Source organism: Theropithecus gelada, chromosome 11, assembly GCF_003255815.1.
Source record: "Theropithecus gelada isolate Dixy chromosome 11, Tgel_1.0, whole genome shotgun sequence".
NCBI lineage: Eukaryota > Metazoa > Chordata > Mammalia > Primates > Cercopithecidae > Theropithecus > Theropithecus gelada.
In genome coordinates this window covers 81,875,194-81,883,418 of record NC_037679.1, presented here as the reverse complement: position 1 = coordinate 81,883,418, position 8,225 = coordinate 81,875,194, and the positions used below count along the sequence as shown (strand labels likewise).

General features: G+C 45.8%; 1 pseudogene; it reads right to left on the bottom strand.

Moving 5' to 3' along the window:
• Window positions 1-4,125: 4,125 nt before the first annotated feature.
• LOC112635741 lies at window positions 4,126-4,244 on the bottom strand (annotated as a pseudogene).
• Between the last annotated feature and the right edge of the window lie 3,981 nt (window positions 4,245-8,225).

The following is an 8,225-nucleotide window of genomic DNA, read 5'->3' as shown; positions in this document are numbered from 1 at the left end:
TTTTTAGTAGAGACGGGGTTTCACCGTGTTCGCCAGGATGGTCTCGATCTCCTGACCTCGTGATCCGCCCGTCTCGGCCTCCCAAAGTGCTGGGATTACAGGCTTGAGCCAGCGCGCCCCGCCCTGACCATCTTTCTTAAATGCCTCAGCCAGAGGTTTCAGAGCTCAGGTGGAACACCCTATGTGTTTATTTAAGAACCACTTCTCGCCTGTAACTTTGAAGAGAATTTTACAGAAAGCCCGCTGTGCTGCACAGCAGGAAATTCAACTTCAGAAAAAGCAGAATAATGTCCTTAATGGACAGATTGACTTTTTTCATAGGCAAACATTGCCCAACTGCTGCTTCTCTTTCCATCGACCTTTTGTTTAATGATGAAAACAAATCACAAAATCCATTAAAAAAACACATCTTTTTGGCCAGGCGAGATGGTTCATGCTCGTAATCCCAGCACTTTGGGAGGCCAAGGCAGGAGGATCCCTTGAGCTTAGGAATTTGAGACCAGCCTGAGCAATACAGTGAGATCTTGTCTCTTCTGAAAATAAAACAACATTAGGTGGGCATGGTGGTGCACATCTGTGGTCTCAACTACATGAGGGGTTGAGATGGGAGGATCGCTTGAGCTGATGGTGGGGAGGGAGGCCAAGGCTGCAGTTAGCTATGATTGCACTCTGGCCTGGGTGACAGAGTGAGACCCCGTCTCAATGAAATGAAATGAAATAAAATAATTTAAAAATTTAACAAGTGAAGGAGATTAAAAAAAAAAAATCACACTGGTCTCTAGGATTCCCATAGAGGCTGAACACTGATATTTCAGTTGAGATTTCAGCCAGGCTCATGCCTATAATCTCAGCACTTTGAGACACTGAGTTGGGAGGATTGCTTGAGCTCAGGAGGTTGAGGACACAGTGAGCTATGATTGCACCACTGCACTCCGGCCTGGGAGACAGAGTGAGACCCTGTCTCCCTGCAAAAAAAAGATTAATTTTTTAAAAAATTATTTTTTATTTTCCTCTGCTGTTCGTGAGCTGTATATGTGTGTGTGTATATATATATATATTTTGTTGTTGTTATTGTTGTTGTTGTTGTTTTGTTTTGTTTTTTTGAGACAGAGTCTCAATCTCTCAGCTCACTGCAACCTCCGCCTCCCGGGTTCAAGCGATTCTCCTGTCTCAGCCTCCCGAGTAGCTGGGATTACAGGTATGCGCCACCATACCCAGCTAATTTTGTATTTTTAGTAGAAATGGGGTTTCTCCATTTTGGTCAGGCTGGTCTTGAACTCCTGACCTCAGGTAATCCACCTGCCTCGGCCTTCCAAAGTGCTGGGATTACAGGTGTGAGCCACCACACCCGGCCATAAGTTTTGTATTTTTAGTAGAGATACCCGGGGTTTCATCATGTTGGCCAGGATGGTCTCGATCTCTTGACCTCATGATCTGCTCACCTTGGCCTCCCGAAGTGCTGGGATTACAGGCATGAGCCACCGCGCCCGGCCAAAAAAAATTTTTTTTAGACGGAGTCTCCCTTTGTCACCCAGGCTGGAGTGCAGCAGCATGATCCCGGCTCACTGTAACCTCTGCCTGCTGGGTTCAAGTGATTCTGCTGCTTCAGCCTCCCGAGTAGCTGGGATTACAGGCGCGCACCACCACACCTGGCTATTTTTTTTGTTTGTTTTTGTTTTTGTTTTATTCTGTTTTTAGTAGATCCAGGTTTTCATTATGTTGGCCAGGCTGGTCTCAAACTCCTGACCTCAAATGATCCACCCGCCTTGGCCTCCCAAAGTGCTGGGATTACAGGTGTGAGCCACTGTGCCCAGCCTGTAGCAAAAAGTTTTTAAACAAAACTGCAAAAATTATTATAGCCAACCGAGAAAAAAACTCTCCTCAATATTATCTGTTATTATGTCTAACAAAGAATATTCACATAAAGCTCCTAAGAATTATCTTTCTTTGCTTTTTTAATTTTTTCTAAGAGATGGGGTCTCCTGGTATTGCCAGGCTGGTCTCATGCTCCTGGCTTCAAGTGATCCTCCCTGCCCTGGGCTCCCAAAGTTCTGGGATTACGGGCATGAGCTACCATGCCCAGCTCCATCTTTCTAAAACAAAAACTGAATTATGTTTCGTTTCTGTCTCAAAACCCTTCAATTATCAACAATAACAAAAAGTTCAAACCCCTCAGCCTGGCCTTCACTCCCAGGCTACATGACCTTCACTCTCTGGCTGGCAGAGGTGAAGAAAAGTGGCCTTTGGAATCAGATGTCTCTGGGTTGAAATTCTGGCTTGACCACTCTTTGGGTGGGTTCTGAGAACCCAAAGAGAGTGAGAGAGGCCTACCACTGTTTCAGCTCTTGGAGCTTCTGATATTTTTTCCATTGAGATATTAATTCATCTACTATAAAATTCCTCCTTAGGCCGGGCGCGGTGGCTCAAGCCTGTAATCCCAGCACTTTGGGAGGCCGAGACGGGCGGATCACGAGGTCAGGAGATCGAGACCATCCTGGCTAACACGGTGAAACCCCGTCTCTACTAAAAAATACAAAAACTAGCCGGGCGAAGTGGCAGGCGCCTGTGGTCCCAGCTACTCGGGAGGCTGAGGCAGGAGAATGGCGTGAACCCGGGAGGCGGAGCTTGCAGTGAGCTGAGATCCGGCCACCGCACTCCAGCCTGGGCGACAGAGCCAGACTCAGTCTCAAAAAAAAAAAAAAAAAAAAAAAAAAAAATTCCTCCTTAAGCAAAATTGGGGCTGGGCGTGGTGGCTCATGCCTGTAATCCCAGCACTTCGGGAGGCTGAGGCAGGTGGATCACTTGAGGTCAGGATTTCAAGACCAGCCTGGCCAACATGGTGAAACCCTGTCTCTACTAAAAATACAACAATTAGCCAGGAGTGGTGGTGCGTGCCTGTAATCCCAGCTACGAAGGAAGCTGAGCACAAGAATTGTTTGAGGCCGGACATGGTGGCTCATGCCTGTAATCCCAGCACTTTGGGAGGCTAAGGCGAGGTCAGGAGATCGAGACCATCCTGGCTAACATGGTGAAACCCCGTCTCTACTAAAAATACAAAAATTAGCCAGGCATAGTGGCAGGTGCCTATAGTCCCAGCTACTTGGGAGACTGAGGCAGGAGAATGGCGTGAACCCGGGAGGTGGAGCTTGCAGTGAGCGGAGATCGCACCACTGCACTCCAGCCTGGGTGACAGAGCAAGACTCTGTCTCAAAAAAAAAAAAAAAAGAATTGCTTGAACCCAGGGGGCAGAGGTTGCAGTGAGCCAAGATTGCACCACTGCACTCCAGCCTGGGTGACAGAGTGAGACTGTCTCAAAATGATTAAAAAAAAAAAAGAAAAAGTCATGTTTGCCTGTAGAACACTTTCTTACATGCAGGAGACTTTCTCTTAGACACATGCCTGGAGGGTCTGAGAGGGACAGGGCTGGGCTCACCAATTCGAACTTCTGCCAATGCCCTGCATGCTTCTCTCGCTAAGAGCTAAGTCAAGACTTCCCCTGTCATCACTACTGCCTGTGGTCAGTCTTCTATTACCAGCGGAGTGAAACAGAATGCAATTGAGGAGAACCAACTAATTGCAAAAGCAAAGCCTGAGAAATCCCACGAGTGATGGATCCGCCAATTCTGGTGGCCACAGGGAGGTCCCTGGTTTCTGGCTGCACGCTGGCCGTGGTGACCAGGCGTCCTTGGGCGGGAGACGGCTTCAAATGTGGACCGGAGTCCTAGCGACCCGAGGGGTTCTTTGAGAAACCAAGACACCACACGGCTCCCCCAGGACCATACCATTGAGCTCTCAATCACAATTCAGCCGAGGACACTGTCTTAGTCTGCCAGAACTGCCATGACATAGTACCATGGACTGTGTGGCTTATAAACGATAGTTCAATTCCCACAGTTGTGGAAGCTGGAAGTTCAAGATCAAGGCAGCAGCAGATTCAGCGTCTGAGGAGGATGGTGAGGACCTGCCACCTGGTGCATAGATTTCCTCTCTATGTTCTCACACAACACAAGGGAGAAGGGAGCTCTCTGGAGGCCTCTTGGATTAGGGCATGAATCCCATTCATAAGGGCTGCACCCTGATGACCCGATCACCTCTCAAATGCCCTGCCTCCTAATCCTATCATTTAAAGGGTTAGGATTTCAAAAGGTAAATTTGGGAGGAAGAGGGGACAGATTCAGACCACAGCAGACAACTACTAAAAGCAAATACTACACTTGATCTTAGCCAAGAGGCCCAGAAGCAATAAATTCACTTTTCTCTTTTTTTGAAACAGGGTCTTGCTCTGTCACCCAGGCTGGAGTGCAGTGGTGCAATCACGGCTCATTGCAGCCTCTGCCTCCCGGGCTCCAGTGATTCTCCTGCCTCAGCCTCCTGAGTAACTGGGATTACAGACACATGCCACCATGCCTGACTAATTTTTGTAATTTTGTTGAGACAGCCTCCTGAGTAGCTGGGATGACAGGCACACGCCACCACGCCTGACTAATTTTTGTAATTTTATTGAGGCACAGTCTTGCTATGTTGCCCAGTCTGGTCTCAAACTCCTAGGCTTAAGCAATCCTCCCACCTCAGCCTCCCAAAGTGCTGGGATTACCAGTGTGAGCCACTGCGCCCAGCCAAATTCACTCTTTTAAAGTATACTATTCACTCATTTTTAGTATATCCACAAGCTTGTACAATCACCATGACTATCTAATTTCAGAACTTTTTCATCACCCCAAAAAGAAACTCTGTGCCCACTGGCAATCATTCATTCCCCATTCATCCCTTTCCTCACCCCCAGCAAACACCAGTAGATCTATCTCTAGAGTCATGATTTATTTTTTTAAATGAAGAAATGCCACAAAAGGATTAGAAAAATTACAGAAGTGGGGTTGGGCGCGGTGCCTCAAACCTGTAATCCCAGCACTTTGGGAGGCTGAGGCAGGCGGATCACGAGGTCAAGAGATCAAGACCATCCTGGCCAACATGGTGAAACCCCGTCTCTACTAAAAATACAAAAATTAGCCAGATGTGGTGGTGGGCGCCTATAGTTCCAGCTACTCAGGAGGCTGAGGCAAGAGAATGGTATGAACCCGGGAGGCAGAGCTTGCAGTGAGCCGAGATCGTGCCATTGCACTCCAGCCTGGGTGACAGAGCGAGACTCCATCTCAAAAAAAAAAAAAAAAAAATTACAGAAGGGGAATTTAGATGGGAGGAAAAAACGCCTGAAACAAGACTTCCTTCCCCATCTGGTTTTAGCCTGCTTGTTCTTCCGGAGTTGGGTGCCACAGTGTAAATGCAGCCTTGGTTTCTGTTGGGGCCTGGCAAGAAAATTCACATGGGACTTTGTCTCCTATGTGCTGGGCAGGAGACCACGAAACATCACTTAGCCTAGATATGAAGACAAATGTGGTAGTTTCAAATATATCAATAATTTCTTTGAAACTCCTCTCTTCAAAAGACAGAGTCTAATTTCCTTCCCCCTTGAATGCAGGCCAGACTTAGTGACTTTCTTTTAATGAGTAAAATGTGGTAGAAATGATATTATGTGACTTTAAAAGCTGGGCATAAAAGGGGTAGGGGACTGGACACTGGGGCTCATGCCTGGAATCCCAGCACTTTGGGAGGTCAAGGTGGGAGGATCACTTGAGCCCCGAAGTTCAACACCAGCCTGGCTCACACAAGGAGACCCTACCTCTATGAAAAGTAAAAATTAAAAAATTAGCCAGGCGTGGTGGTGAGTGCCTGTGGACCCAGCTACTCAGTAGGCTGAGGTGGGAGGATCGCTTGAGCCCAGGAGTTCAAGGCTACAGTGAGTCATAATTACACCATCGTACTCCAGCGTGGGTGACAGAGTGAGATCCTGTTTCAAAAAAAAAGGATACTGTGATGCCTCCAGCTTTGTTCTTTTGACTTAGGATTGTCTTGGCAATGCGGGCTCTTTTTTGGTTCCATATGAACTTTAAAACAGTTTTTTCCAATTCTGTGAAGAAACTCATTGGTAGCTTGATGGGGATGGCATTGAATCTATAAATTACCTTGGGCAGTATGGCCATTTTCACAATATTGATTCTTCCTATCCATGAGCATGGTATGTTCTATACTATACTACAAGGCTACAGTAACCAAAACAGCATGGTACTGGTACCAAAACAGAGATATAGACCAATGGAACAGAACAGAGTCCTCAGAAATAATACCACACATCTACAGCCATCTGATCTTTGACAAACCTCAGAAAAACAAGAAATGGGGAAAGGATTCCCTATTTAATAAATGGTGCTGGGAAAATTGGCTAGCCATAAGTAGAAAGCTGAAACTGGATCCTTTCCTTACTCCTTATATGAAAATTAATTCAAGATGGATTAGAGACTTAAATGTTAGACCTAACACCATAAAAACCCTAGAAGAAAACCTAGGTAATACCATTCAGGACATAGGCATGGGCAAGGACTTCATGTCTAAAACACCAAAAGCAACGGCAACAAAAGCCAAAATGGACAAATGGGATCTAATTAAACTAAAGAGCTTCTGCACAGCAAAAGAAACTACCATCAGAGTGAACAGGCAACCTACAGAATGGGAGAAAATTTTTGCAATCTACTCATCTGACAAAGGGCTAATATCCAGAACCCACAAAGAACTCAAACAAATTTACAAGAAAAAAACAAACAACCCCATCAAAAAGTGGGCAAAGGATATGAACAGACAGTTCTCGAACGAAGACATGCATACAGCCAACAGACACATGAAAAAATGCTCATCATCACTGGCCATCAGATAAATGCAAATCAAAACCACAATGAGATACCATCTCACACCAGTTAGAATGGCCATCATTAAAAAGTCAGGAAACAACAGGTGCTGGAGAGGATGTGGAGAAATAGGAACACTTTTACACTGTTGGTGGGATTGTAAACTAGTTCAACCATTATGGAAAACAGTATGGCGATTCCTCAAGGATCTAGAACTAGATGTACCATATGACCCAGCCATCCCATTACTGGGTATATACCCAAAGGATTATAAATCATGCTGCTATAAAGACACATGCACACGTATGTTTATTGCAGCACTATTCACAATAGCAAAGACTTGGAATCAACCCAAATGTCCATCAGTGACAGACTGGATTAAGAAAATGTGGCACATATACACCATGGAATACTATGCAGCCATAAAAAAGGATGAGTTTGTGTCCTTTGTAGGGACATGGATGCAGCTGGAAACCATCATTCTCAGCAAACTATCACAAGAACAGAAAACCAAACACCGCATGTTCTCACTCATAGGTGGGAACTGAACAATGAGATTACTTGGACTCGGGAAGGGGAACATCACACACTGGGGCCTATTACGGGGTGGGGGGAGGGGGGAGGGATTGCATTGGGAGTTATACCTGATATAAATGACGAGTTGATGGGTGCAGCACGCCAACATGGCACAAGTATACATATGTAACAAACCTGCACGTTATGCACATGTACCCTAGAACTTAAAGTATAATAATAAAAAAAAATAAAAAAATTAAAAAATTAAAAAAAGGATACTGGCTTCTCTGTCTCTGTCTCTCTCTCTCTGTTTTGGCCGCCATGCTGGGAGGAAGCCCAGAGCTCATGGGGAGACTGTGGGGCTGCTCTGGTTGATACTCTGAACTAGGCCCTCAGCTGACAGCAGTGGGCAGGCTTCACAGACGTGTGGCCTGGTATCAGGCACAGAGCCGTGTGCTAAGAAGGGCCCCGGCCCATTTAAATTCTCTGCTATCACCATTTCGAAATTCTTCGTAATCTGTAAACAGCTTTATTGAGATATAATGCATATATTATAAAATTCACCCATTGAAAGTGAACCATTCAATGGTTTGTTCACAGAATTGTGCAAACATCACTACATTCCATTTCCATTACAAATCACTCTCCATCTCTACCCCCAGTACATTCTTCATCGTTTCTTAACCAGGGCCCTGTGTTTCACTGTTTGCTGAAAACCATAAATTATGAAGCCATCCTGACAGCTGGACCTGTACATGACTGTGCCTTCAGATGATCCCAGCCCCAGCCTTTGGGTCTTCCAGCTGAGGTCCCAGACATGTATAGCAGAGACCTGAATTCCTGACTCCTGGAAACCATCAGAGATGGTTTAGGCTATTATAGCTTGAGCTAATTTGTTATGCACCAATAGATAGGTAAAGCAAGCAAAAAACCATGGGACCAGGTGCAGTGGCTCACACCTATAATCCCAGC